The sequence below is a fragment of the Zea mays genome, chromosome 7, assembly GCF_902167145.1.
Source record: "Zea mays cultivar B73 chromosome 7, Zm-B73-REFERENCE-NAM-5.0, whole genome shotgun sequence".
NCBI lineage: Eukaryota > Viridiplantae > Streptophyta > Magnoliopsida > Poales > Poaceae > Zea > Zea mays.
Window position 1 is genome coordinate 180,376,190 of NC_050102.1, and position 21,749 is coordinate 180,397,938.

Here is a 21,749-nt window from a genome sequence, read left to right on the forward strand (position 1 = left end):
AGGTGGCAACGGCGGTAGCGATGACCGTGGAGCATGGCGTCGTCGACCAGCAGCGCATGGTGTCGCTTCATCCGGCCAAACGCGAGCATCGATTTCTTGGGCTTGGTTGGAGAAAGCAGCCGGCAGACGTCGTTGGGTGGAGAGGCGGCGGCGTTTGTAGCAGGAGGCCGAGTGAAGGTGGCGCTGGCCATGGACAGAGATCTGAGGAGCGGCGGCGGCCATGATTGGAATCGAGGAGCGACGGCTTGGTCTGGTGTAGTAGGTTGTAGCGTGTTCGGCCAAAGAAAAAAACTAGGTGGAGGACAAGCAAACGGAAACAGCCAAAAAACATGAACATACGGCTTGTTATTTGTTTTTAATTAGTATATACACTCAAACAATTGACGTAGTGATAAATGTTAATTAGGTTTTTTTAATTAAGTACGTTAGGACAAATTCAAATTACATGCAAAAGATAGAATAAATATGATAGTTTGTAAATTCTGTCAACGTTGTAGATATAGAGGACCGAATTTAGGGAACGTTGTTGGAGATGCAGAATATATAGAGGACGGAATCTTTTAGAGAGTGTTGTAAAGGACAGAGAATATTCCTTTAGAGGACGAAATTTAGAGGACGTTAATAGAGACAGTCTAACCGCCTCCCCTTTAAAGGACGCGAGGGGCACCTGTTGGCCGCATGGGCCACTCCGGCCTTTGGCTGACGCCTAGGCCGCCTGGCCTGGCTGGCGCCTGGGCCGCCCAAATGGTCCAAAAATGGCATGTTTATCATTTAAAATTTCTAGTTTTTATGTTATGTAAATTCAGTTCTAAGTTGTATTACCGCGTCTAAATTAGACATTTTGAACTGCAAATTGTTCTATGTATTGTACATACTTGTCTGTTTTATTATCAATATAGCAGATTTTAGTTTGTGGATTCTATTTATTTTACATTTATAATTCACATTTTTCGACTTGCCTTTTTATATTCTTTTATATTTGCATGGTAAAAGTCACCTAGATAGGGTGAATAGGCGTAATCTGAAATTTACAACTTTAAACACGCACTACAAGCCGGGGTTAGCGTTAGAATTAAATTCAAGTCGGAAAGAGAGGGAAAACAAATCAACCAAGAAATAATGTGAGTGAACACGGTGATTTGTTTTACCGAGGTTCGGTTCTAAAGAACCTAGTCCCTATTGAGGAGGTCACAAAGACCGGTTCTATTTCAACACTTTCCCTCTCTCAAACGGTCATTTAGACCGAGTGAGCCTTCTTCCTTAATCCCACGGGTCACTAAGACCCCGCAAGGACCATCACACACTTGGTGTCTCTTGCCTCGCTTACAACACACTTGAGAATAAGAATGAGAAAAGAAGCAAGGCAATCCAAGCGACAAGAACTCAAATGAACACAAAAATCTCTCTCTCACAAGGCACTAAGTGTTTAGAATGAATTTGGGACTTGGAGAGGATTTGATCTCTTGTATTGTGTCTTGGAGTGAATGCTAGAGCTATTGTATTGAATGTGATATTCAGAAAACTTGGATGCTTGAGGTTGTGGTGGTTGGGGGGTATTTATAGCCCTCAACCACCAAAGTAGTCGTTGGGGAGGCTGCTGGTGATGGGCGTACCGGACAGTCCGGTGCACCACCGGACACTCACTGTTCAGTGTCCGGTGCGCCGCCACGTCACCCAACCGTTAGGGTTCTGAGCAATTGACCGTTGACGCATTTGTCTTCTTGTGGCACCGGACAGTCCGGTGCCCATCTGACTCGCTGCTCTGACTTCTACGCGACACTGTTTCTCACTGTAGCTCCTGTCGAAGTCGACCGTTACACGCTGGAGAGTCGTTGCCCGCTGGCTCACTGGACAGTCCAGTGGCACACCGGATAGTCCGGTGAATTATAGCGGAGCGCGCCTGCATTTTCCCGAGAGTGGCTGGTTGACCCTTGTACGGTCCTGGTGCACCGGACACTGTCCGCTGGCACACCGGACAGTCCGGTGCACCAAACCACAACACACTCAGATCTTTGCTCCGGTTCAATTTAGTCCCTAACTTGAATCTTTTTATTGGTTTTGTGTTGAACCTTATGCACTTGTAATACATGAGTTCTAGAGCAAACTAGTTAGTCCACATGTTTGTGTTGGTCATTCAACCACCAAAATTAATCGTAGGAAAAGGTTAACCCTATTTCCCTTTCAATCTCCCCTTTTTGGTGATTGATGCCAACACAAACCAAAGCAAATATATAAAGTGCAGAAATGAACTAGTTTGCATATGGTAAGTGCATAGGTTACTTGTAGTTAAACCAATTGATAATCTCGCTAGATATGAATGGATTGCTTTCCTTTTAATTAACATTTTGGACCACATTTGCGCCACTTGTTTTGTTTTTGCAAATTCTTTTACAAAATCTTTTGCAAATAGTCAAAGGTATATGAATAAGATTGCAAGAAGCATTTTCAAAATTTAAAATTTCTTCCCCTGTTTCAAATGTTTTTCCTTTGACTAAGCAAAACTCCCTTGAATGAAATTCTCTTCTTAGCTTTCAAGAGGGTTTTTGAAATAGATACCAATTTGAAAATTAAAACAATACCAATTGAAGGATTAATTGCAATTATATACCAATTGAAATTTTACTTTCATAAATCAAATGAGGCAAAGATAGCAATTGATATCAAATACTATTTTTGAGAATACATCAATTGAAATAAATACCAATTGAGAAATTGCCATGACATATATACCAATGTGAAAAATATCAATTAAAACTTCATTTCAAATTTTTTTTAAAATGGTGGTGGTGCGGTCCTTTTGCTTTGGCCTTAATATTCTCTCCCCCTTTAGCATTAATCGTCAAAAACGGAGACTGGTCTGGTGCGCTAGCCAACCAATGTCCAATTTCAGACCTCTCTGTGTACTCGGTCTGGTGTGCAATCGGTTCGGTGCTCTACAAACAGACCCACTTAACTCCGATTTGGGCAATTCTTCTTCATATTGATTTAGCTGAGTTTGTGGGTGTTCCTATGACTTAGACAAATATATCTAGAGACTGTCCAACTAGTCTAAGTCATGGAATTCGATCTTTTTAATTCCCTCAAACCACATTGCAATTCTGGTTTGACTTTAGCTCCAAAAGTGTCAAAACTTAAACATGAGCTTTCTAACTTCTCTAGTTAGCTCAAATACGTTCAAAGGGGTGTTTAGAACTGAAAGGGAAATAGGCTTACACCTTTCCCTAATTGATTTTGGTGGTTGAATTGCCCAACACAAACAATTGGACTAACTAGTTTGCTCTAGATTATAAGTTTTACAGGTGCCAAAGGTTCACAACAAACCAATAAAAAGACCAAGAAAGGGTTCAAATAAAGAGAGCAAAAGACTACCGAAGTGTGCCCTGGTCTGGCGCACCGGACAGTGTCCGGTGCACCAGGGAATTCCAGTCTGAACTTGCCACCTTCGGGAATTCTGGGGGGCGCTCCGCTATAATTCACCGGACTGTCCGGTGCGCCAGCGGAGTAACAGCTACACAGCGCCAACGGTCGTCTGCAATGAACAATAATTGCACTACAGTGCGCGCCTGCGCGCGCAGAAGTCAGGACAGGCGCCAGAAGGCGCACCAGGCAGTGAACAGTGATTGTCCGGTGCACCACCGGACTGTCCGGTGGCCCAGCTGTCAGAAGCTCCAACGGTCAGAACCCAACGGCCGGGTGACGTGGCTGGCGCACGTGGACTGTCCGGTGCACCATGCGACAGAAGCCCTCACCAACGGTCACTTTGGTGGTTGGGGCTATAAATACCCCCAACCACCCACCATTCATTTTATCCAAGTTTTCAGCCTTCAAACTTCATACAAGAGCTATTGAAAGTCGCCTAGAGGGGGGGTGAATAGGGCGAAACTGAAATTTATAAATATAAACACAACTACAAGCCGGGTTAGCGTTAGAAATATAAACAAGTCCGCGAGAGAGGGTGCAAAACAAATCGCAAGCAAATAAAGAGTGTGACACGCGGATTTGTTTTACCGAGGTTCGGTTCTCGCAAACCTACTCCTCGTTGAGGAGGCCACAAAGGCCGGGTCTCTTTCAACCCTTCCCTCTCTCAAACGATCCCTCGGATCGAGTGAGCTTTCTCTTCTCAATCACTTGGAACACAAAGTTCCCACAAGGACCACCACAAGTTTGGTGTCTCTTGCCTCAATTACAAGTGAGTTTGATCGCAATGAAAGAATCAAGAAAGAAGAAAGCAATCCAAGCGCAAGAGCTCGAAAGAACACAAGCAAATCTCTCTCTCTAGTCACTATGGCGTTGTGTGGAATTTGGAGAGGATTTGATCTCTTTGGTGTGTCTAGAATTGAATGCTAGAGCTCTTGTAGTAGTTGGGAAGTGGAAAACTTGGATACAACGAATGGTGGGGTGGTTGGGGTATTTATAGCCCCAACCACCAAAAGTGGCCGTTGGGAGGCTGTCTGTTCGATGGCGCACCGGACAGTCCGGTGCACACCGGACATGTCCGGTGCCCCCGCCACGTCATCACTGCCGTTGGATTTTGATCGTTGGAGCTTCTGACTTCTGGGCCCGCCTGGATGTCCGGTGCACACCGGACATGTACTGTTCCTTGTCCGGTGCGCCAGTATGGGCGCGCCTGCCATCTGCGCGCGCAGAGCGCACATTAAATGCGCCGCAGGTAGCCGTTGGCGCCGAAATAGTCGTTGCTCCGGAGTTGCACCGGACAGTCCGGTGCACACCGGACATGTCCGGTGAATTATAGCGGACTAGCCGTTGGAGATTCCCGAAGCTGGCGAGTTCCTGAGGCCGCTCCTCCTTGGCGCACTGGACACTGTCCGGTGTACACCGGACAGTCCGGTGAATTATAGCGCGAGTGCCTCTGGAAATTCCCGAAGGTGGCGAGTTCGAGTTGGAGTCCTCTGGTGCACCGGACACTGTCCGGTGGTGCACCGGACAGTCCGGTGCTACCAGACCAGAGGGCCTTCGGTTGCCTCTTTGCTCCTTTGTTGAATCCAAAGCTTGATCTTTTTATTGGCTGAGTGTGAACCTTTTACACCTGTATAATCTATACACTTGGGCAAACTAGTTAGTCCGATAATTTGTGTTGGGCAATTCAACCACCAAAATTTTTTAGAAACTAGGTGTAAGCCTAATTCCCTTTCAATCTCCCCCTTTTTGGTGATTGATGGCAACACAAACCAAAGCAAATATAGAAGTGCATAATTGAACTAGTTTGCATAATGTAAGTGCAAAGGTTGTTTGGAATTGAGCCAAAATAAATACTTACAAGATATGCATGGGTTGTTTCTTTCTTATATAACATTTTGGACCACGCTTGCACCACATGTTTTGTTTTTGCAAATTCTTTTGTAAATCTTTTTCAAAGTTCTTTTGCAAATAGTCAAAGGTAAATGAATAAGATTTTGCAAAGCATTTTCAAGACTTTGAAATTTTCTCCCCCTGTTTCAAATGCTTCTCCTTTGACTAAACAAAACTCCCCCTAAAAGAGATCCTCCTCTTAGTGTTCAAGAGGGTTTTGGTTTATCCTTTTTGAAATACTATTTTCTCCCCCTTTTGAACACAAAAGAATACCAATTGATAATATTCCTTGAAACACAAAGTTTTTGAAATTGGTGGTGGTGCGGTCCTTTTGCTTTGGGCTCTTACTCTCTCCCCCTTTGGCATGAATCGCCAAAAACGGAATCATTAGAGCCCTCGAAGTGCTATCTTCCCCTTTGGTCATAAATAAATGAGTTAAGATTATACCAAAGACGAAGTCCTTTTGCTCTCTCCCCAAAAGATGGAGAGTCTCTTGGAGCGACGGCGAAGGATGAGTTACGGAGTGGAAGCCTTTGTCTTCGCCGAAGACTCCAATTCCCTTTCAATACACCTATGACTTGGTTTGAAATAGACTTGAAAAACACATTAGTCATAGCATATGAAAAAAGACATGATCAAAGGTATATAGAAGAGCAATGTGTGCAATTTAACAAAAGAAGTTCCTAGAATCAAGAATATTGAGCTCATGCCTAAGTTTGTTAAAAGATTGTTCATCAAGAGGCTTGGTAAAGATATCGGCTAATTGATCTTTAGTATTAATGTATGAAATCTTGATATCTCCCTTTTGTTGGTGATCCCTAAGAAAATGATACCGAATGGCTATGTGCTTAGTGCGGCTATGCTCGACGGGATTGTCGGCCATTTTGATTGCACTCTCATTATCACATAGCAAAGGGACTTTGGTTAATTTGTAACCGTAGTCCCGCAGGGTTTGCCTCATCTAAAGCAATTGCACGCAACAATGACCTGCGACAATGTACTCGGCTTCGGCGGTGGAAAGAGCGACTGAATTTTGCTTCTTTGAAGCCCAAGACACCAAGGATCTTCCCAAGAACTGGCAAGTCCCCGATGTGCTCTTCCTATTGATTTTGCACCCCGCCCAATCGGCATCCGAATAACCAATCAAATCAAATGTGGATCCCCTAGGATACCAAAGCCCAAACTTAGGAGTATAAGCCAAATATCTCAAGATTCGTTTTACGGCCGTAAGGTGAGCTTCCTTAGGGTCGGCTTGGAATCTTGCACACATGTATACGGAAAGCATAATATCCGGTCGAGATGCACATAAATAGAGTAAAGAACCTATCATCGACCGGTATACCTTTTGATCCACGGACTTACCTCCCGTGTCGAGGTCGAGATGCCCATTAGTTCCCATGGGTGTCTTGATGGGCTTGGCATCCTTCATTCCAAACTTGCTTAGAATATCTTGAGTGTACTTTGTTTGGCTTAGGAAGGTGCCTTCTTGGAGTTGCTTTACTTGAAATCCTAGAAAATACTTCAACTCCCCCATCATAGACATCTCGAATTTTTGTGTCATGATCCTACTAAACTCTTCACATGTAGACTCGTTAGTAGACCCAAATATAATATCATCAACATAAATTTGGCATACAAACAAGTCATTTTCAAGAGTTTTAGTAAAGAGTGTAGGATCGGCCTTTCCGACTTTGAAACCATTTGCAATAAGAAAATCTCTAAGGCATTCATACCATGCTCTTGGGGCTTGCTTGAGCCCATAAAGCGCCTTAGAGAGCTTATAGACATGGTTAGGATACTCACTGTCTTCAAAGCCGGGAGGTTGCTCAACATAGACCTCTTCCTTGATTGGTCCATTGAGGAAGGCACTTTTCACGTCCATTTGATAAAGCTTAAAGCCATGGTAAGTAGCATAGGCTAATAATATACGAATTGACTCAAGCCTAGCCACGGGTGCATAGGTTTCACCGAAATCCAAACCTTCGACTTGGGAGTATCCCTTGGCCACAAGTCGAGCTTTGTTCCTTGTCACCACCCCATGCTCGTCTTGTTTGTTGCGGAAGACCCATTTGGTTCCTACAACATTTTGGTTAGGACGTGGAACTAAATGCCATACCTCATTCCTAGCGAAGTTGTTGAGCTCCTCTTGCATCGCCACCACCCAATCCGAATCTTGGAGTGCTTCCTCTACCCTGTGTGGCTCAATAGAGGAAACAAAAGAGTAATGTTCACAAAAATGTGCAACACGAGATCGAGTAGTTACCCCCTTATGAATGTCGCCGAGGATGGTGTCGACGGGGTGATCTCGTTGGATTGCTTGGTGGACTCTTGGGTGTGGCGGCCTTTGTTCCTCATCCTGCTTGTCTTCCTCATTTGCATCTCCCCCTTGATCAATGTCGTTATCTTGAGGTGGCTCATTTACTTGATCTTCTATTTCATCAATTTGAGCTTCATCCTCATTTTGTGTTGGTGGAGATGCTTGCGTAGAGGAGGATGGTTGATCTTGTGCATTTGGAGGCTCTTCGGATTCCTTAGGACACACATCCCCAATGGACATGTTCCTTAGCGCGATGCATGGAGCCTCTTCTTCACCTATCTCATCAAGATCAACTTGCTCTACTTGAGAGCCGTTAGTCTCATCAAACACAACGTCACATGAGACTTCAACTAGTCCAGTGGACTTGTTAAAGACCCTATATGCCCTTGTGTTTGAGTCATAACCAAGTAAAAAGCCTTCTACAGTCTTAGGAGCAAATTTATATTTTCTACCTCTTTTAACAAGAATAAAGCATTTGCTACCAAAGACTCTAAAATATGAAATGTTGGGGTTTTTACCGATTAGGAGTTCATATGATGTCTTCTTGAGGATTCGGTGTAGATATAATCGGTTGATGGCGTAGCAGGAGATGTTGACTGCCTCGGCCCAAAACCGATCCGAAGTCTTGTACTCATCAAGCATGGTCCTTGCCATGTCCAATAGAGTTTGATTCTTCCTCTCCACTACACCATTTTGTTGTGGCGTGTAGGGAGAAGAGAACTCATGCTTGATGCCCTCCTCCTCAAGGAAGCCTTCAATTTGAGAGTTCTTGAACTCCGTCCTGTTGTCGCTTCTAATTTTCTTGATCCTTAAGCCGAACTCATTTTGAGCCCGTCTCAAGAATCCCTTTAAGGTCTCTTGGGTTTGAGATTTTTCCTGTAAAAAGAATACCCAAGTGAAGCGAGAATAATCACCCACAATAACTAGACAGTACTTACTCCCGCCGATGCTTATATAAGCAATCGGGCCGAATAGATCCATGTGCAGGAGCTCCAGTGGCCTGTCGGTTGTCATTATGTTCTTATGCGGATGATGAGTGCCAACTTGCTTCCCTGCTTGGCATGCGCTACAAATCCTGTCTTTCTCAAAATGAACATTTGTTAATCCTAAAATGTGTTCTCCCTTTAGAAGCTTATGAAGATTCTTCATCCCAACATGGGCTAGTCGGCGGTTCCAGAGCCAACCCATGTTAGTCTTAGCAATTAAACATGTGTCGAGTTCAGCTCTTTCAAAATCTACTAAGTATAGCTGACCCTCTAACACACCCTTAAATGCTATTGAATCATCACTTCTTCTAAAGACAGTGACACCTACATCAGTAAATAGACAGTTGTAGCCCATTTGACATAATTGTGAAACGGAAAGCAAGTTGTAATCTAAAGAATCTACAAGAAAAACATTGGAAATAGAATGGTCAGGGGATATAGCAATTTTACCCAAACCTTTGACCAAACCTTGATTTCCATCCCCGAATGTGATAGCTCGTTGGGGATCATGGTTTTTCTCATATGAGGAGAACATCTTCTTCTCCCCTGTCATGTGGTTTGTGCACCCGCTGTCGATGATCCAACTTGAGCCCCGGATGCATAAACCTGCAAAACAAGTTTAGTTAGGTACCCAAATGGTTTTGGGTCCTTTGGCATTAGACACAAGAACTTTGGGTACCCAAACACAAGTCTTTGACCCCTTGTGCTTGCCCCCAACATATTTGGCAACTACTTTGCCAGATTTGTTAGTCAACACATAAGATGCATCAAAAGTTTTAAATGAAATGCTATGTTCACTTGATGCATTAGGAATTTTCTTCTTAGGCAACTTAGCACGAGTTGGTTGCCTAGAGCTAGATGTCTCACTCTTATACATAAAAGCATGGTTAGAACCAGAGTGAGACTTTCTAGAATGAATTTTCCTAATTTTGTCCTCGGGATAACCGACAGGGTATAAAATGTAACCCTCGTTATCCTGAGGCATGGGAGCCTTGCCCTTAACAAAGTTAGACAATCTTTTAGGAGGGGCATTAAGTTTGACATTGTCTCCCCTTTGGAAGCCAATGCCATCCTTGATGCCAGGGCGTCTCCCATTATAAAGCATACTACGAGCAAATTTGAATTTTTCATTTTCTAAGTTATGCTCGGCAATTTTAGCATCTAATTTAGCTATATGATCATTTTGTTGTTTAATTAAAGCCATGTGATCATGTATAGCATCAATGTTAACATCTCTACATCTAGTGCAAATAGAAGTGTGCTCAACGGTAGATGTAGAGGGTTTGCAAGATTTTAGTTCTACAACCTTAGCATGCAATATTTCATTTTTACTTCTAAGGTCGGAAATAGTAGCATTGCAAATATCAAAATCTTTAGCCTTAGCAAGCAATTTTTCATTCTCAATTCTAAGGCTAGCAAGAGAAATGTTCAATTCTTCAATCCTAGCAAGCAAATCATCATTATTATCTCTAGGGTTGGGAATTGAAACATTGCAAACATGAGAATCAACCTTAGCTAACAAATTAGCATTTTCATTTCTAAGGTTGTCTATTGTTTCATGGCAAGTGCTTAGCTCACTAGATAATTTTTGACATTTCTCAATTTCTAGAGCATAAGCATTTTTAACCTTAACATGCTTCTTATTTTCTTTAATAAGGAAGTCCTCTTGAGTGTCCAAAAGGTCATCCTTTTCATGAATAGCACTAATCAATTCATTAAGTTTCTCCTTTTGTTGCATGTTGAGGTTGGCAAAAAGGGTACGCAAATTATCCTCCTCATCACTAGCATTATCATCACTAGAAGACTCATATTTAGTGGAGGAGTTAGATTTAACCTTCTTCCGTTTGCCGTCCTTTGCCATGAGGCACTTGTGGCCGACGTTGGGGAAGAGGAGTCCCTTGGTGACGGCGATGTTGGCGGCGTCCTCGTCGTCGGAGGAGTCGCTAGAGCTTACGTCGGAGTCCCACTCGCGACAAACATGGGCATCGCCGCCCTTCTTCTTGTAGTACCTCTTCTTCTCCTTTCTTCTCCCCTTCTTGTCGTCGCCTCGGTCACTGTCACTAGATATAGGACATTTAGCAATAAAATGACCGGGCTTACCACACTTGTAGCAAACCTTCTTGGAGCGGGACTTGTAGTCTTTCCCCCTCCTTTGCTTGAGGATTTGGCGGAAGCTCTTGATGACGAGCGCCATTTCCTCATTGTCGAGCTTGGAGGCGTCTATCGGTTGTCGACTTGGTGTAGACTCCTCCTTCCTTTCCTCCGTCGCCTTGAATGCGACGGGTTGAGCTTCGGATGTGGAGGGATCATCAAGCTTGTTGATCTTCCTCGAGCCTTCGATCATGCACTCAAAACTTACAAAATTCCCGATAACTTCCTCGGGGGTCATTTTAGTATATCTAGGATTACCACGAATTAATTGAACTTGAGTGGGGTTAAGGAAAATGAGAGATCTTAGAATAACATTAACCATTTCGTGGTCGTCCCACTTCTTGCTCCCGAGGTTGCGCACTTGGTTCACCAAGGTCTTGAGCCGGTTGTACATGTGTTGTGGCTCTTCCCTTTTGCGAAGTCGGAACCGACCGAGCTCCCCCTCGATCGTTTCCCGCTTGGTGATCTTTGTGAGCTCATCTCCCTCGTGTGCGGTTTTGAGCACATCCCAAACCTCCTTGGCGCTCTTCAACCCTTGAACTTTGTTATACTCCTCTCTACTTAAAGAGGCGAGGAGTATTGTTGTCGCTTGAGAGTTGAAGTGCTCGATTTGGGCCACCTCATCCTCATCATAGTCTTTATCCCCTACAGAAGGTACCTGTGCACCAAACTCAACAACATCCCATATACTTTTGTGGAGTGAGGTTAGATGAAATCGCATTAAATCACTCCACCTAGCATAATCTTCACCATCAAAAGTTGGTGGTTTGCCTAATGAGACGGAAAGTAGAGGTGCATGTTTAGAAATGCGAGGATAGCATAGGGGGATCTTACTAAACTTCTTACGCTCTTGGCGTTTAGAAGTTACGGAGGGCGCATCGGAGCCGGAGGTCGATGTTGATGAAGTGTTGGTCTCGTAGTAGACCACTTTCCTCATCCTCTTTGGCTTGTCCTCACTCCGATGCGGCTTGTGGGAAGAAGATTTTTCCTTCTTATCTTTGTGGTGAGAAGAAGATTTCTTCTCCTTCCCTTTGTTGGAGGAGCTCTTCTTCTTCTCCCTCCTCTTGGTGCGGGACTCTTCCGATGAAGTGCTCCCGTGGCTTGTAGCGGGCTTTTCGCCGGTCTCCATCTCCTTCTTGGCGTGATCTCCCGACATCACTTCAAGCGGTTAGGCTCTAATGAAGCACCGACTCTGATACCAATTGAAAGTCGCCTAGAGGGGGGGGGTGAATAGGGCGAAACTGAAATTTATAAATATAAACACAACTACAAGCCGGGTTAGCGTTAGAAATATAAACAAGTCCGCGAGAGAGGGTGCAAAACAAATCGCAAGCAAATAAAGAGTGTGACACGCGGATTTGTTTTACCGAGGTTCGGTTCTCGCAAACCTACTCCCCGTTGAGGAGGCCACAAAGGCCGGGTCTCTTTCAACCCTTCCCTCTCTCAAACGATCCCTCGGATCGAGTGAGCTTTCTCTTCTCAATCACTTGGAACACAAAGTTCCCACAAGGACCACCACAAGTTTGGTGTCTCTTGCCTCAATTATAAGTGAGTTTGATCGCAATGAAAGAATCAAGAAAGAAGAAAGCAATCCAAGCGCAAGAGCTCGAAAGAACACAAGCAAATCTCTCTCTCTAGTCACTATGGCGTTGTGTGGAATTTGGAGAGGATTTGATCTCTTTGGTGTGTCTAGAATTGAATGCTAGAGCTCTTGTAGTAGTTGGGAAGTGGAAAACTTGGATACAATGAATGGTGGGGTGGTTGGGGTATTTATAGCCCCAACCACCAAAAGTGGCCGTTGGGAGGCTGTCTGTTCGATGGCGCACCGGACAGTCCGGTGCACACCGGACATGTCCGGTGCCCCCGCCACGTCATCACTGCCGTTGGATTTTGATCGTTGGAGCTTCTGACTTCTGGGCCCGCCTGGATGTCCGGTGCACACCGGACATGTACTGTTCCTTGTCCGGTGCGCCAGTATGGGCGCGCCTGCCATCTGCGCGCGCAGAGCGCGCATTAAATGCGCCGCAGGTAGCCGTTGGCGCCGAAATAGTCGTTGCTCCGGAGTTGCACCGGACAGTCCGGTGCACACCGGACATGTCCGGTGAATTATAGCGGACTAGCCGTTGGAGATTCCCGAAGCTGGCGAGTTCCTGAGGCCGCTCCTCCTTGGCGCACTGGACACTGTCCGGTGTACACCGGACAGTCCGGTGAATTATAGCGCGAGTGCCTCTGGAAATTCCCGAAGGTGGCGAGTTCGAGTTGGAGTCCTCTGGTGCACCGGACACTGTCCGGTGGTGCACCGGACAGTCTCCGGTGTACACCGGACAGTCCGGTGCTCCCAGCCCAGAGGGCCTTCGGTTGCCTCTTTGCTCCTTTGTTGAATCCAAAGCTTGATCTTTTTATTGGCTGAGTGTGAACCTTTTACACCTGTATAATCTATACACTTGGGCAAACTAGTTAGTCCGATAATTTGTGTTGGGCAATTCAACCACCAAAATTATTTAGGAACTAGGTGTAAGCCTAATTCCCTTTCAGCTATAGCATTCAATACAACACACAAACAAAGAGATCAAATCCTATCCCAAGTCTGGAATCACTCCAACCAAATTAGTGACTAGAGAGAGAGACATTTGTGTTCATTTGAGCTCTTGCGCTTGGATTGCTTTTCTTCTTCCTTCTTTCTTGTGTTCAAATCACTTGTAATCAAAACAAGAGGCACCAAGTTGTGGTGGTCCTTGTAGTGGACTTAGTGTCCCATTTGATTGAAGAGAAAGTCTCACTCGGTCTAAGTGACCGTTTGAGAGAGGGAAAGGGTTGAAAGAGACCCGGTCTTTGTGACCACCTCAACGGGGAGTAGGTTTGCAAGAACCGAACCTCGATAAAACAAATCATCGTGTCATCCGCCTTATTTGCTTGTGATTTGTTTTCGCCTTCTCTTTCGGACTCGATTATATTTCTAACGCTAACCCCAGCTTGTAGTTGTGCTTAAACTTTATAAATTTCAGATTTGCCTATTCACCCCCCCTCTAGGCGACTTTCAATTGGTATCAGAGCCCGGTACTTCATTAGAGCTTAACCGCTCGAAGTGATGTCGGGAGATCAAGCCAAGAAGGAGATGGTGACCGGCGAGAAGCCCACCACAAGCCATGGGAAGGCTCCAGCCAGGGAGTCCGGTAACAAGGTGAAGGGATCCCCTTCACACGACAAGTCGCGTCAGAGCGGCGAGAAGAAAAAGAAGATGAAGAAGGTGGTCTACTACGAGACTGACTATTCATCGTCATCCACCTCTGGCTCCAACACACCGTTCGTAACTTCTAAGCGCCATGAGCGCAAGAAGTTTAGTAAGATTCCCCTATGCTATCCTTGTATTTCAAAACGTACTCCTTTACTTTCCGTCCCATTAGGGAAACCACCCATGTTTGATGGTGAAGATTATAATATGTGGAGTGACAAAATGAGGCACCATCTAACCTCACTCCACACTAGTATTTGGGATGTTGTTGAGATTGGAGTACAGGAACCATCGTCGGGGGATGAAGACTATGACTCGGACGAAGTTGCCCAAATCCGACACTTCAACTCCCAAGCCACCACTATACTCCTCGCATTTTTAAGTCGAGAGGAGTATAACAAGGTGCAAGGGTTGAAGAGCGCCAAGGAGATTTGGGATGTGCTCAAAACCGCGCACGAAGGAGATGAGGTGACCAAGATCACCAAGAGGGAAACGATCGAGGGGGAGCTCGGTCGCTTCATGCTTCACCAAGGAGAGGAGCCACAAGCAATGTACAACCAGCTCAAGACATTGGTGAACCAAGTGTGCAACCTCGGGAGCACCAAATGGGATGACCATGAGATGGTCAAGGTTATTCTTAGATCACTCGTATTTCTTAACCCTACTCAAGTTCAATTAATTCGTGGTGATCCAAGATATAAACTAATGTCTCACGAGGAAGTTATAGGGAAATTTGTGAGCTTTGAATTGATGATCAAAGGCTCCAAGAAAATCATCGAGCAAGGCGCCACCTCTACATCCGAGGTGCAACCCGTCGCCTTCAAAGCGACGGAGGAAAAGAAAGAAGACTCTACACCAAGTAGGGTCCCCATCGACGCCTCCAAGCTCGACAATGAGGAGATGACGCTCATCATCAAGAGCTTCCGCCAAATCCTCAAGCAAAGGAGGGGGAGGACTACAAGCCCCGCTCCAAGAAAGTTTGCTACAAGTGTGGTAAGCCCGGTCATTTTATTGCTAAATGTCCATTATCTAGTGATAGTGACAGGGGCGACGACAAGAAGGGAAAGAGAAGAGAAAAGAAGAGATATTACAAGAAGGGTGGCGATGCCCATGTTTGCCGGGAGTGGGACTCCAACGAGAGCTCCACCGACTCCTCATCCGACGAGGACGCCGCCAACATCACCGTCACCAAGGGCCTTCTCTTCCCCAACGTCGGCCACAAGTGCCTCATGGCAAAGGACGACAAAAAGAAGAAGGTAAAATCTAGAGCTTCCACTAAATATGCAACTTCTAGTGATGAGGCTAGCTCTAGTGATGATGAGAATGATTTGCTCACCCTTTTTGCCAACTTAAACATGCAACAAAAGGAAAAATTAAATGAATTGATTAGTGCTATTCATGAAAAGGATGAACTCTTGGATAGCCAAAAGGACTTCCTAATTAAAGAAAACAAAAAACATGTTAAAGTTAAAAATGCTTATGCTCTAGAGGTAGAAAAATGTGAAAAAATAACTAGTGAGCTAAGCACTTGCCATGACACTATTTCCAACCTTAGAATTGAGAATGCTAATTTGATTACTAAGGTTGAGAAGTCAAATATTTGTGATGATTCAATTACTAATCTTAGAAATGATAATGCTAGTTTAATTACTAAGATTGAAAAATTGAATGCCTCTCTTTCTAGCCTTAAGATTGAGAATGAAAAATTAATTGCTAAGGCTAAAGATTTAAATGTTTGCAATGATGTTATTTCCAATCTTAGAGATGAGAATGCTATTTTACATGCTAAGATTGTTGAACTAAAAGATTGCAAACACTCTATATCTACCGTTGAGCATGTTTCTATTTGCACTAGATGTAGAGATGTTCATGTAGATGCTATCCATGATCACCTTGCTATGATTAAACAACAAAATGATCATATAGCAAAACTAAATGCTAAAATTGCCGAGCATGAATTAGAGAGTGAAAATTTTAAATTTGCTCGTAGTATTGTCGGGGACCATAATTAGGGGTACACCCAAGACTCCTAATCTCAGCTGGTAACCCCCATTAGCACAAAGCTGCAAAGGCCTGATGGGCGCAATTCCGGTCAAGGCTCCGTCCACTCAAGGGACACGATCTCGCCTCGCCCGAGCCCAGCCTCGGGCAAAGACTGCCGACCCACGAGGATTCACGTCTCGCCCGAGGGTCCCCTCAAGCAACGGGCACACCTTCGACTCGCCCGAGGCCTGGCTCGGGCAGGCTTCGCGGAGAAGCAACCTTGACCAGATCGCCACGCCGACCGACCGTATCGCAGAGGCAATCAATGCAAGGATCGCCTGACACCTTATCCCGACGCACACTCCTCAGTCGACAAGGCCGAAGTGACCGTAGTCACTTCGCCGCTCCACTGACTGACCTGACAGGAAAACAGCGCCGCCTGCCTTGCTCTGACTGCTGTGCCACTCGCCAGAGTGAGGCCGACAACAGCTAAGTCTAGCCTCGGGTGCCATAGGAAGCTCCGCCTCACCCGACCCCAGGGCTCGACCCCCGTCTCGGCCTCGGAAGACGGACTCCGCCTCGTCCGACCCTAGGGCTCGGACTCAACCTCGACTTCGGAAGACGGTCTCCGCCTCGCCCGACCCCAGGGCTCGGACTCGACCTCGACCTCGGACGACGGTCTCCGCCTCGCCCGACCCCAGGGCTCGGACTCAACCTCGACTTCGAAAGACGGTCTCCGCCTCGCCCGACCCCCGGGCTCAGACTCAACCTCGACTTCGGAAGACGGTCTCTGCCTCGCCCGACCCCAGGGCTCGGACTCGACCTCGACCTCGGATGACGGTCTCCGCCTCGCCCGACCCCAAGGCTCAGACTCAACCTCGACTTTGGAAGATGGTCTCCGCCTCGCCCGACCCTAGGGCTCGGACTCGACCTCGACCTCGGACGACGGTCTCCGCCTCGCCCGACCCCAGGGCCCGGACTCGACCTCGACCTCGGACGACGGTCTCCGCCTCGCCCGACCCCAGGGCTCAGACTCAACCTCGACCTCGGAGAAGCCTCCGCCTCGCCCGACCTCGGACTCGGACCAACCACGTCACAGGGGGGCCATCATTACCCTACCCCTAGCTAGCTCAGGCTACGGGGAACAAGACCGACGTCCCATTTGGCTCGCCCCGGTAAAATAGGTAATGATGGCACCTCGCATGCTCCATGACGACGGCGGTTCTCAGCCCCTTACGGAAGCAAGGAGACGTCAGCAAGGATCCGACAGCCCTAACAGCTGTACTTCCACAGGGCTCAAGCGCTCCTCCGACGGACATGACATCACATGAACAGGGCAGCAACACCTCTCCGACAGCCACGACGGCATGTACATAGGGCTCTGGCTCCTTTTTGCTAGACACGTTAGCACATTGCTACACCCCCCATTGTACACCTAGGCCCTCTCCTTACATCTATAAAAGGAAGGTCCAGGGCTCTCATACAAGAAGGTGGCCGCGAGGGTGGCCGCACGGGAGAACGGGCCAACGCACAAGGCTCGCGCTCTCTCTCTCTCTCTCCCTCGCGAACGCTTGTAACCCCCTACTGCAAGCGCATCCGCCCTGGGCGCAGGAAAACGCGAGGCCGTGGTTTCCCCTTACTGTTTCCCCCCTTGTGTTCCGTCTCGCGTCGACCCATCTGGGCTGGGACACGCAGCGACAATTTACTCGTCGGTCCAGGGACCCCCCGGGGTCGAAACGCTGACAAGTATGCTCTATAGTGGGAGACGCCCTGGCATTAAGGATGGCATTGGCTTCCAAAAGGGAGACAATGTCAAGCTTAATGCCCCTCCTAAAAGATTGACCAATTTTATTAAGGGCAAGGCTCCCATGCCTCAGGATAACGAGGGTTACATTTTATACCCTGCCGGTTATCTCGAGCACAAAATTAGGAGAATTCATTCTAGGAAGTCTCACTCTGGCTCTTTGTGGGGGATAGATATCCCCCGGGTCCACTAAAGGAGTAAAAGACCTCACGAAAGGCCCAAGGGCCCAATAAATCGTAAGGTCATTCTTTCGTGGGCCTGGGGAAAGACAACCAACAAAGCAGAGAAGACGTAAGACCAGATTGGTGCAAACCCGGACGGCCCACAACGTCGAACGAGTAAATCGCAACAGAGACCCGACTTTCCCGCGCTGAAGCCCCCATGCAACGGAGCCATGCGAGGATAAGTCGGCGAGGGTTACGTAGGGATAAACTCAAGAGGTTCACTGCCTTTTAGCTACTTGTTGTTATCATATCCACGTGTACTGCCCCACGGTCGAGTATATAAGGCCTAGGGGCACCCCTTCAGAACGATCGACCCAACATTACTTAGCCACCCACATCAACTCTCTGTGTCTTCAAACCAGAGAGCCCTCTTGTAACCACGCACACATACTCACCAGGACGTAGGGTGTTACGCATCTCTAAGCGGCCCGAACCTGTAAATCTTGTCCACTGTCCCTCGTGCGATCGGCATGAACCATTTTGCTACAGTCGTCGACACCGTCCTACTCCTAGAAAACACCTTGAGGGGCAACCCCGGGTGTGCGGTCGGACCCAAAACACCGACAGCTGGCGCGCCAGGTAGGGGGTGTGTCGACGATCCAAGCTAGCTCAATGGCCATCACCTTCTACAGCAAGATCGCCATGCGTCCTAGATCCGTATTCTGCTTCGGGACGATCTCATCTATAGCAGATGAAGAGGGAATTCTACACCGTATCGCGGATCCGCCGGAAAAGAAGTCTCCTCCAACGAACTCCGAAAATGCTGGAGAGACGCAACCTCTGGCTCTTCGGAAAAAGATCATCTCCGGAAAGGCTGGAGCCGGGAGCTCGCTGACCCGGAAGACTCCGCTGTCTACTTCCCCGACAAAAGAGTGGACATGGATCACGAGGAAGAAGGAGACCAGGGAAAAGCAAGTCGTTCTTTCCATTCCTCCGGCCTCAAAGGAGAACGGAAAGAAAGTCGCCACGACAGCAGCACCATTCTACCCCGACGTCCTCTTCATCGGGAGAGTGGAGTCGCCCACCGTCTCTGACGACGAACCGACCGCGCCTGGAGAAGAACCACCTCAACGAGCATCCCGCCGACGGAGGAACCGACGCAGGAACGTTCGACGACATCCCGCGGCCGGAGAACGGGATCCAGAGCAGCCTGTCTTGCAAGACGAGGTCTCGGAGATAGGAGAAACTCCGGAAGAACACGTCTTCAGAGAACGAAGGAACTCCCGACGACGTGATCGCCGACGGTCTCAGTGAAAGGGAAATGTGCCTTTGGGCCATTTCTAAGTATTTTGGTGATTGAGTGCCAACGCAAGTGCTTAAATGTGAATATATGCCCATGGATGAACAAAGTGCAAATCACAAGTAAAGGTATGTTTCTAAGCCTTAGTACTTTGGTTTTGTGTACTAATTTATTTGTCTAAGTGTTAGAAACAGAGAGAAGAAGAAAAGGAGAATGTTGGCTGTGTACAGCCAACAGGCTGTTTCGGTCTGGGGCACCGGACTGTCCGGTGGTGCACCGGACAGTGTCCGGTGCGCCAGGCTGCCTCGACCTGAAGACGCCGCTCTCGGGAATTTGCCGACGGCGTACGACTAAAATTCACCGGACTGTCCGGTGTGCACCGGACTGTCCGGTGAGCCAACGGTCGGCCGAGCCAACGGTCGGCCGCGGAATCTGCGCGCGACACGTGGTCTGGCCAACGGTCGGAAGAAGGCACCGGACTGTCCGGCGTGCACCGGACTGTCCGGTGCGCCAGATCTGCAACGGTCGGCAACGGTCGGCTGCGCCTGTTAAGGAAAGAAATCGGGCACCGGACAGTGTCCGGTGTGCACCGGACTGTCCGGTGCGCCCGACGACAGAAGGCAAGGATGGCCTTCCAGATTTGTTCTCAACGGCTCCTAGCTGCCTTGGGGCTATAAAAGGGACCCCTAGGCGCATGGAGGAGATAACCAAGCATTCCTTGAGCACTCTTGATCACTCACACATCAATCTTGCGCACTTGTTCGACATTCTAGTGATTTGAGCTCCGTTCTAGTGTGCTAGTCTCTTGAGCTCAAGTCTGGGTCTTGTGTGTGCGTATTCGCTGTGATCTTTGTGTCGTGTGTGAGTTGCTAATCCCTCCTTTGCTCCGTGATTCTCTGTGAACATCTTTTGTAAGGGCGAGAGGCTCCAAGTTGTGGAGATTCCTTGCAAACGGGATTGAGAAAAGAAAAGCAAGAACACCGTGGTATTCAAGTTGATCATTGGATCACTTGAGAGGAGTTGAGTGCAACTCTCGTCCGTTGGGACGCCACAACGTGGAGTAGGCAAGTTTTTGTACTTGGCCGAACCACGGGATAACCACCGTGTCATCTCTGTGATTGATTTCTTGTGGTTATTGTGTTTTGACTCCTCTCTAGGCACTTGGCCATACTTGTGCTAACACTTAACAAGTTTTTGTGGCTTAAGTTTTGAAGTTTTACAGGATCACCTATTCACCCCCCTCTAGGTGCTCTCAATTGGTATCAGAGCCATTCTCTTCAAAGAAAGGGACTAACCGCCCGAAGAGATGGATCCTAAGGGGAAGGGAATCGTGATCAACGACAAGGAGAAGGACTCCTTCGTCAACGAGCCCAAAGATGACAAGCCTACCGACTCCGGCTCGGGCCATAGACGGAAGGAAGGGAAGAAGAAGAAGACAAGGCGCATCAAGGAGATCGTCTACTACGACGACAGCGACGAATCTTCCTCTTCCCAAAAGGACAACGACGACAACGACTATGACAAACAAAAGACGGTTAACTCAAACTTTTCTTTTGATTATTCGCGCATTCCGCATAGCTCAAATGCTCATTTGCTCCCCATTCCACTTGGCAAGCCTCCTCACTTTGATGGAGAGGACTACGGATTTTGGAGTCACAAAATGCGTACTCACCTATTCTCTCTCCATCCAAGCATTTGGGAGATTGTGGAAAGTGGAATGAAATTTGATAGCTCGGATAGCCCTTCGTTTATTAATGAACAGATCCATAAAAATGCACAAGCTACTACTGTGTTGCTAGCCTCTTTGTGCAGGGACGAGTATCACAAGGTGAGCGGCTTGGACAATGCCAAGCAGATTTGGGACACCCTCAAGATCTCTCATGAGGGGAATGATGTCACCTTACTCACCAAGATGGAGTTGGTGGAGGGCGAGCTCGGACGATTCGCGATGATAAGGGGCGAGGAGCCGACACAAACATACAACCGGCTCAAGATCCTTATCAACAAAATAAGGAGCTACGGAAGCACGCGATGGACGGATCACGACGTCGTCCGCCTAATGCTAAGGTCATTTACCGTTCTTGATCCTCACTTGGTGAACAATATTCGTGAAAATCCTAGGTACATCAAGATGTCGCCCGAAGAAATTCTTGGAAAATTTGTAAGCGGGCGAATGATGATCAAGGAGGCAAGGTACGTGGACGACGCGTTGAATGGCCCAATCCATGAGCCTCAACCCATTGCTCTCAAGGCAACAAGGAGCAAGGAGGCGCTACCCAGCAAGGTGGCGCAAATTGAGGCGGCCGGTCTTAATGATGAAGAGATGGCCCTCATCATCAAAAGATTCAAGACGGCACTAAAGGGTCGCAAGGGACAGCCAAGCAAGACTAAGACCAAGGCAAAGCGATCATGCTTCAAATGCGGTAAGCTTGGTCATTTTATTGCTAACTGTCCCGACAATGATAGTGACCAGGAACACGGGAGCAAGAGGGAAAAGAAGAA